General features: G+C 42.6%; 1 long non-coding RNA gene across 1 annotated transcript; it reads right to left on the bottom strand.

Moving 5' to 3' along the window:
• Positions 1-986: 986 nt before the first annotated feature.
• LOC135057976 (uncharacterized) lies at positions 987-5,792 on the bottom strand. The gene is made up of 3 exons (XR_010244502.1): positions 5,681-5,792; positions 2,481-2,592; positions 987-2,385 (listed from the first exon to the last, which is right to left on the bottom strand). It is a non-coding gene; the product is annotated as an uncharacterized LOC135057976 (long non-coding RNA).
• Positions 5,793-7,943: the final 2,151 nt, after the last annotated feature.

The raw sequence follows: 7,943 nt of genomic DNA, 5'->3' as shown, positions 1-7,943 counted from the left end.
ACCCCTTTTGAAGGACGGCGAGTGTGTCCTGCCCTTGTGGGGGGGCGAAGGGCGCCTCCTTGGGGAGCGTCCTCACTCTGCTATAGGAAGGGGTGGTGAGACCTTCGCAACACAGGTTATGCTGATATATATAGATGGGGCGTTTCAGTCGCACCCATGACAGTTGGGGCGTTTAGTCGCCGCCATTTTGTAAGATCGTGACTAGAGCTGGTTAGTGGTAGCGTTTTCCTGGCCACCCACTACGAGTGAGGTCATTCCAATTAATAAATTCAATGACCATTTAATCCAACGCAGTTGTGTCCGTGTCGTTATTTTTAGTTGATAAGCTAGCTTAAAGGGTATAGTTAATGTTAAGCACAATAATTGAATAGACGCCTTAGATAAGGAGAGTGCCTGACTGGGCACGATATCTGTATAAGAGTCTGGCAATTTTGTGATTGGTTAAAGAAGGTCAAATTGTTGCTAGGCAGATCAGAGTTTTGGGTGAGTGATAATTGGGTAGGGCCAGCCTATCGGTGAGTGTAGGGGAGGTGTTTAGTTCATGTAGGGTAGAAACTTCCAGAGTGCTTCCTCTTGTCGTCTGGAAGCCCACCCACCCACCCACCCTATTGGCTCACTAATTTGCCCCTTTTCAATTTGGCTTACGATTATCTTTCTTTCAGACTTAGTGGGCGGGAAGGCGCTACTGGCCAGCGGTCACTTGTAGCATAAGTGGTGTTGTGGGGCACTTACCCCTTTTGAAGGACGGCGAGTGTGTCCTGCCCTTGTGGGGGGGCGAAGGGCGCCTCCTTGGGGAGCGTCCTCACTCTGCTATAGGAAGGGGTGGTGAGACCTTCGCAACACAGGTTATGCTGATATATATAGATGGGGCGTTTCAGTCGCACCCATGACAGTTGGGGCGTTTAGTCGCCGCCATTTTGTAAGATCGTGACTAGAGCTGGTTAGTGGTAGCGTTTTCCTGGCCACCCACTACGAGTGAGGTCATTCCAATTAATAAATTCAATGACCATTTAATCCAACGCAGTTGTGTCCGTGTCGTTATTTTTAGTTGATAAGCTAGCTTAAAGGGTATAGTTAATGTTAAGCACAATAATTGAATAGACGCCTTATATAAAATACACCGTACACTTGTATTTGTTATCAAATAAATTGACAGCACTACTGTGTTGTGTCATTTGGTCACAGAGTTGGTAGGGTTTGCGACATGAGAAGAGTGATTTTGGGAGGACATGATAATGAGAATACAAGTTGAGATCTTATTTCCATCCAAGCACACAAGACAACGTTCATAAATCGGTTGTCTATTGGTAATTGACCAAAAACAGAAGGAGTTTCACCATAGAAAGATCTCTGAATGGTCCTATTCTACATGTCTGTTTTTAAATAATACTAAGGCAGGTACCAATTAAAGGACACGTTCCCCTTTTCATTTCAAATCAGTTGTTTTCTATCATCTTTTAGAAACATTTAAAATTGACTGTTTCCTAAATGGATCCCTCTGTCAATTATAACACAAACTACTTTTTCGCATTAAAATGTGAGGCTAAATGTGTTTTTGTGTTTTTCATTCCATTGCGGTTACTGCTAATGAAAGGCAGCTGCGAGATTTCTCAGTCCGGTCAGTGTTGTGGTGTTAATCTGTGGACGTGTTAGGAAATTCTTTATTCACATACAATGGCATGATAAAAATGACACGAGTTTCCCACATAAAAAGACACTCATTCTGCTTATTCTGACAAAAATGCAACAATATCCAGAAACCAGACACTCATTCCTCAATATAGAGTCAGCCATAGATTTGTTTCATGCTGTTTGTATACACACACGGAAAAGATCAAGTTATCATTATTGCTAATGGAGCTGAAACTGTGATGTTATATATCATGCAAGTGCGTTGCTGAATAAGGGAACGTTATGGGCCAGACCTGACGCTCCCCCCAAACATGTGAGGTTATGATGTCATGAAGATGGTGAGGACATACCCGGGCAGATCTCAGGCTGTTCCAGACACATTGCAAGCCAGCTATACTGTCAACCACTGGGCCTATGGCCTATGCAGCACAATACCTCGCACACACATAGCTACAGCCTTGTGAAAGGGTCATGGTACTGTATCACTTAGTACAACGCGGTGAAAGCAGCCTAGTCTGCTGCTAAGGATCAGGTTGTGAGGGGGCCCAAGGCAGCAATGCAGTCCAATCCACTATGAAGGCCCTTGGTTCCTTTTCTGAGCACATGTGAGCTCCTCAAGAGCAGATTGCTGTAAATGTAATTTTACTGACAAATATTAACTGGCAACAAGTGCAAACCTTCCATCGTGATTCCTTCCACAAGGTACAAAATGCTCTGCTCCTAGACGTCGCCATCATTTATGATTGCAGTCACCTGCGATACAAAGACCTTGCTCATCAATTAACTAATTCCACACATTGGAATCATAAGTTATGAGGGTAGCCATAAGTAGAACATTGTGTCAGTACCTGGTGGATGTGATCATGTTGGAGGGTCTGAAAGTAGCAAATGTTTGGAAACTTCTGTGTACAGCCAATCCACTTTTGCAATAGAGATCATGGATTCACCAGTAAGTATAGCCTGAAAGGAAAATATCAGAAGGCAGAAAATAAGTGCACGTGTATACACTTACAGTTGTGCTCATAAGTTTACATACCCTAGCAGAATTTGTGATTTTCTGACCATTTGTCAGAGAATATGAATGATAACTCACAAACTTTTCTTTCACTCATGGTTAGTGGTTGGGTGAAGCCATTTATTGTCAAACAACTGTGTTTACTCTTTTTAAATCATAATGACAACAGAAACTACCCAAGTGACCCTGATCAAAAGTTTACATACCCCAGTTCTTAATACCGTGTATTGCCCCCTTTAACATCAATGACAGCTTGAAGTATTTTGTGGTAGTTGTGGATGAGGCTCTTTATTTTCTCAGATGGTAAAGCTGCCCATTCTTCTTGGCAAAAAGCCTCCAGTTCCTGTAAATTCTTGGGCTGTCTTGCATGAACTGCACGTTTGAGATTCCCCAGAGTGGCTCAATGATATTGAGGTCAGGAGACTGAGATGGCCACTCCAGAACCTTCACTTTATTCTGCTGTAGCCAATGACAGGTTGACTTGGCCTTGTGTTTTGGATCATTGTCATGTTGGAACGTCCAAGTACATCCCATGCGCAGCTTCCGGACTGATGAGTGCAAATTTTCCTCCAGTATTTTCTAATAACATGCTGCATTCATTTTGCCATCAATTTTGACCAAGTTTCCAGTGCCTTTTGTAGCTCACATATCCCCAAAACATCAGTGATCCACCTCTGTGTTTCACAGTAGGAATGGTGTACCTTTCATCATAGGCCTTGTTGACTCCTCTCCAAATGTAACGTTTATGGTTGTGGCCAAAAAGTTCAATTTTGGTCTCATCACTCCAAATGACTTTGTTCCAGAAGTTTTTTCAGGCTTGTCTCTGTGCTGTTTGGAGTATTGTAAGCGGGATGCTTTGTGGCATTTGCGTAGTAATGTCTTTCTTCTGGCGACTCGACCATGCAGCCCATTTTTCTTCAAATTCCTCCTTATTGTGCATCTTGAAACAACCACACCACTTTTTTTCAGAGCGTCCTGTATTTCAGCTGAAGTTATTTGTGGATTTTTCTTTGCATCCTGAACAATTTTCCTGACAGTTGTGGCTGAAATTTTTGTTGGTCCACCTGACCGTGATTTGGTTTCCACAGAATCCCTCATTTCCACTTCTTAATTAGAGTTTGAACACTGCTGATTGGCATTCTCAATTGCTTGGATATCTTTTTATATCCCTTTCCTGTTTTATACAGTTCAATTACCTTTTCCCGCAGATCCTTTGACATTTCTTTGGCTTTCCCCATGACTCAGAATCCAGACACGTCAGTGCAGCACTGGATGAAAGATGCAAGGGTCTTTCAGGAGTCCAGAAACTCACTGACCTTTTATATATACACACACACACGCACATTACAAGCAAACAGATCACAGGTGAGGATGGTTACCTTTAGTAGCCATTCAAACCCGTTTGTGTCAACTTGTGTGCATGTTATCAGGCCAAAATCTCCAGGGTATGTAACTTTTGATCAGGGTCATTTGGGTAGTTTCTGTTGTCATTATGATTTAAAAAGAGTAAACACAGTTGTTTGACAATAAATGGCATCACCCAACCACTAACCATGAGTGAAAGAAAAGTTCCTGAGTTATCATTCATATTCTCTGACAAATGGCCAGAAAATCACAAATTCTGCTAGGGTATGTAAACTTATGAGCACAACTGTATCTGCAGCATTAGAGGGGAAGAGGGAAATGTACGAAGCCTTGAAAAGTGATACATTTCACAGTGATAAAGTACCAGCCAATCAGCTCCTAACTGCCATGTTACAGACTGGGTTTTAAAACTGACAGGAACTGGTTGGTTGGTACTTTATCACCGTGAATTGTATCACTTTTAAGGCTATGCACATCTGGCCCTGACTGTGTTGCAGAATTAGTAAGTTTTAGAAGTGCAAGCTGTCTCCAGGTGGTATGCAGTGGAGTTGCCGGCAGTCAGGATCCTGGCGGTCAGGATACCGATGCCGAGATTCTGACCGCTGACAATGCCGACAGCTGGAATCCTGGCTAACGGGCTGTTCCCACTTGTGGGTGTCCATGGCACCCATAGATTTGGAATACAACCTGTGGCGAGCGCAGCGAGCCCGCAAGGGGACTCTTTGTGCTCACCCCACTGACGGCATATGGACGACTGGGATGCCGTTGTCGGTATACTGGCGGCCAGCATCGCGATCGTCGGTAAATCATACTGATCCCCTCCGGTTATCTGCTGTCTACATCAACATGCCTCCCAAGGCAACAACATGCAAATCTTATGGTGAAACTGGAAACTAAAGTGTGTAGCTGTGTTAAGGCTACTGTATAAGAGACTATGACAAAGGGGTTCCAATTCTAAAATAAATGCATTAAAACAGTATATGTAATTGCAGAATTTCAGCCATAAGGCAGCTTAATATATATATATATATATATATATTATATAAATTATTGTTTATGCTACTGAGTATTGCATCATCTTTAGGAAAGCTTACATAAAGGAATAGCTGAGGTAACAGATTTCCATAGGTTGCAGCAATGTTAACTTAACCTCGTTAAAATGTTTTCCTACCAATCACAAACATGTGTTTTTAAGTCAACCATAAGCTTTAAACACCTGAAAGCCACACACATTGCTGTGTATACTTAAAAATGTTATGAACAATATTTAGAACGTCTGCATTCAATTACAGCTAGTGAGGGCCCTCAGACATTCATTCCTACTCCTGGGTAAAACAAATCACATTCTTCAATTAATTCAAAATCCCCTCGCTACATAGAGGAACCTGTAGCTCAAAACCGAAAGATTTAGAACACCAGATCGTACATTATTGCTTACTAGCTGCAGAGTAAATTGATACAAGACATTGGGTGTGTAGACAATGCAGCCTTTAGCTGTGCGTTACTTACAATGCCACAGATTTCACATTTTTACGTTAGAACAATCTGTTATCAGGCAGAGCATAACATCTGTCACAGTGAGTCAAAGCATTTTTTAATACCAAATCACTGTATGTTGTGTTATTTCCATTCACATCATAAACAGAATTATCATCATACTGTACTCACCTCTCCGTAGTGGTTGTAGGAAATGTTAGGAACATACTCTAGATTAGTGGTTCTGAGCCTCATCCCTCAAGTTTTGAGTATTTGTGCCTGGGGAATCAGGTGGAAAGATTACTGAACCAGCAACATCGATTAACCACCTGTGCATGATTAAAGAAATGCACAAAACATGGCCAGTTAGTGGTAATTGAGAACTGGAATTGAGAACCCCTGATGTAGACCATGTTCTCCTCTTTAACACAAGACGACTTGGTAGTCAGAAGCTGTAGTGGCAACAGGACTACTGGAGGTGGGACTTTGAAAACATATTACATTGCTGTAATGAATCAGTGGTCCGACACTGATTAATGGTTGCTAAGCCTAATACCATCAGTACTCCCATCTAGCACAGAGCAAATAAGCATACCTCCCAAAATGACCCTCTCCAGGAGGGACACAATGCTCTGCTTCTGGATTTTTATCTTCATTTATGATTGTCTGCATCTGTGTTGAACAGGTTCATGGATAAGAAAGGTGTTTCAGCACAGGTGATGGCAATCCTAGATTAAGAGGGAAGTCCATGAGCAGAGCATTCTGTCCCTCCTGGGGAGGGTCATGTTGGGTGGTATAAATAAGTTCCAGGGGAGGTTCTCCCATTATATATGTAGTATGACGCGGAATACATCTCTACGTCATTTTGTTGCATGCAAAAAAGGTGTCTATTTAAAAAAAAAAAATCTATTTAATAATTTGCTAAATATTTACACAAACACAGTTTTAAGTCTTAGAACAGACTTGCTCTTACTGGTGATTGTGGTGACCAAAAATGAAGTCTCTGAGTTGAGGATTCTATATCAGCCATTAATAATAGTCCTAAATCAGTTATACAGTAGTAAATCAGTTACATAAGAAAACTGTAGGAAAACCTTGCTTATTTATAAGCTTTTATTTATCTTTATCAATGTTAACCTTTGCTTTCTTAGTCACCTTTGCAATATTCACAATTGTTTGTACTAACTATACATTGTACTCAGCAGTAGCAGAGGCGTCACCGGTGCGCACTCTGCACTACTCTCCGAAAGGGGAGCGTGACCAAACAAAATGGGTGTGGCCTCACAGGGATCTCCGTTCCATCACCCGGGGGCATGTCAAGCATTCCCGGAGATGCTGCCTGCCCCTGGAGACTGGACTATGTGTGTGCTGGCTCTTCATGTGTGGCAGGAGCCGAGTGCTGCAAGAGAATATCACACTGCCTCACCCAACTCCTGTTACTGTAGGAGAGCCGGCACTTTGGTGTCACCTAGGGTGAGCATATTATCCCTTTTACCTGGGACGCTCATGGATTACACAGGTTCTGTGGCTGACTGGCTTCAAGCCTACATTTCAGCTGGTTTTTAACAGCCACAGAGCCTGTGTAATCCATGAGCGTCCCAGGTAAAAGGTATAATATGGTCACCCTAGTGTCGCCCTTTCCGAGGGTGACACCTGGGTGCAGGCCACCCCCACCCCCCCCCCACCCCCCACACACCCCACACCCTGCTTGTGATGCCACTGAGTAGAAGTGTCCTCTCCACCATTTCACATCCCCGCCATCTTCATCAACCTCATATGTACTTGGCCTTTTCTTATGTATAATTTGTTTTTATGTAAGACTTTCATCTGGTTTTAATCAGAGATAGAACCTGTATAATTCATGAGTGTCTTGGTTTAAAGGGATAGTATGATAGGCCTATATTGTTGAGTTGTGTTTCATTACATAGACAGACGCAGGAAGGTATAGGCTAGTGTAGCAGTATGATAAGGGTTAAAATAGAACCAGTGCTGGTGTGAAGTAAAAAAAAAACGGGAGGCTTGGAGCACTAGACTAACCTGTTTAGGGCTGCTGGCGTTATAGGAGGGAGACTGGAAGTCCTTGGCTGGTCAGCATGGAGATGAATTCTCTAAGGGGATCATACCCACAATAAACCAGGACAAACCACTCTTGTTCAATAGGACTTGGGCTCTTCCCTCTGTCCTGGGCAAGTGGATCTGGGCTAATTTTAAAAAAGGGGATTTTTTTTGTACCAAATGGTGAGTTTGGATTTCAGTGGGATTGTGAATTCTCGTTGATTTAGTAAAGCCAAAACCTGTGCAATTTCGCAGAGAACCCACACGGTTTTAGTCATATCTTCATGCAGCAACCGCATTTAACACAGCTGCATGTACTGTATCTTAGGAGAGGCTCATCTCATGGGGGCTTTTCAGATACATGCAACTGTACATTTGGCCCATGCAATTATAACAGACT

The sequence above is a fragment of the Pseudophryne corroboree genome, chromosome 3 (genome assembly GCF_028390025.1).
Source record: "Pseudophryne corroboree isolate aPseCor3 chromosome 3, aPseCor3.hap2, whole genome shotgun sequence".
NCBI lineage: Eukaryota > Metazoa > Chordata > Amphibia > Anura > Myobatrachidae > Pseudophryne > Pseudophryne corroboree.
Note: the sequence above shows the minus strand (reverse complement) of the source record. Positions and strands in the feature narration are given on the sequence as shown.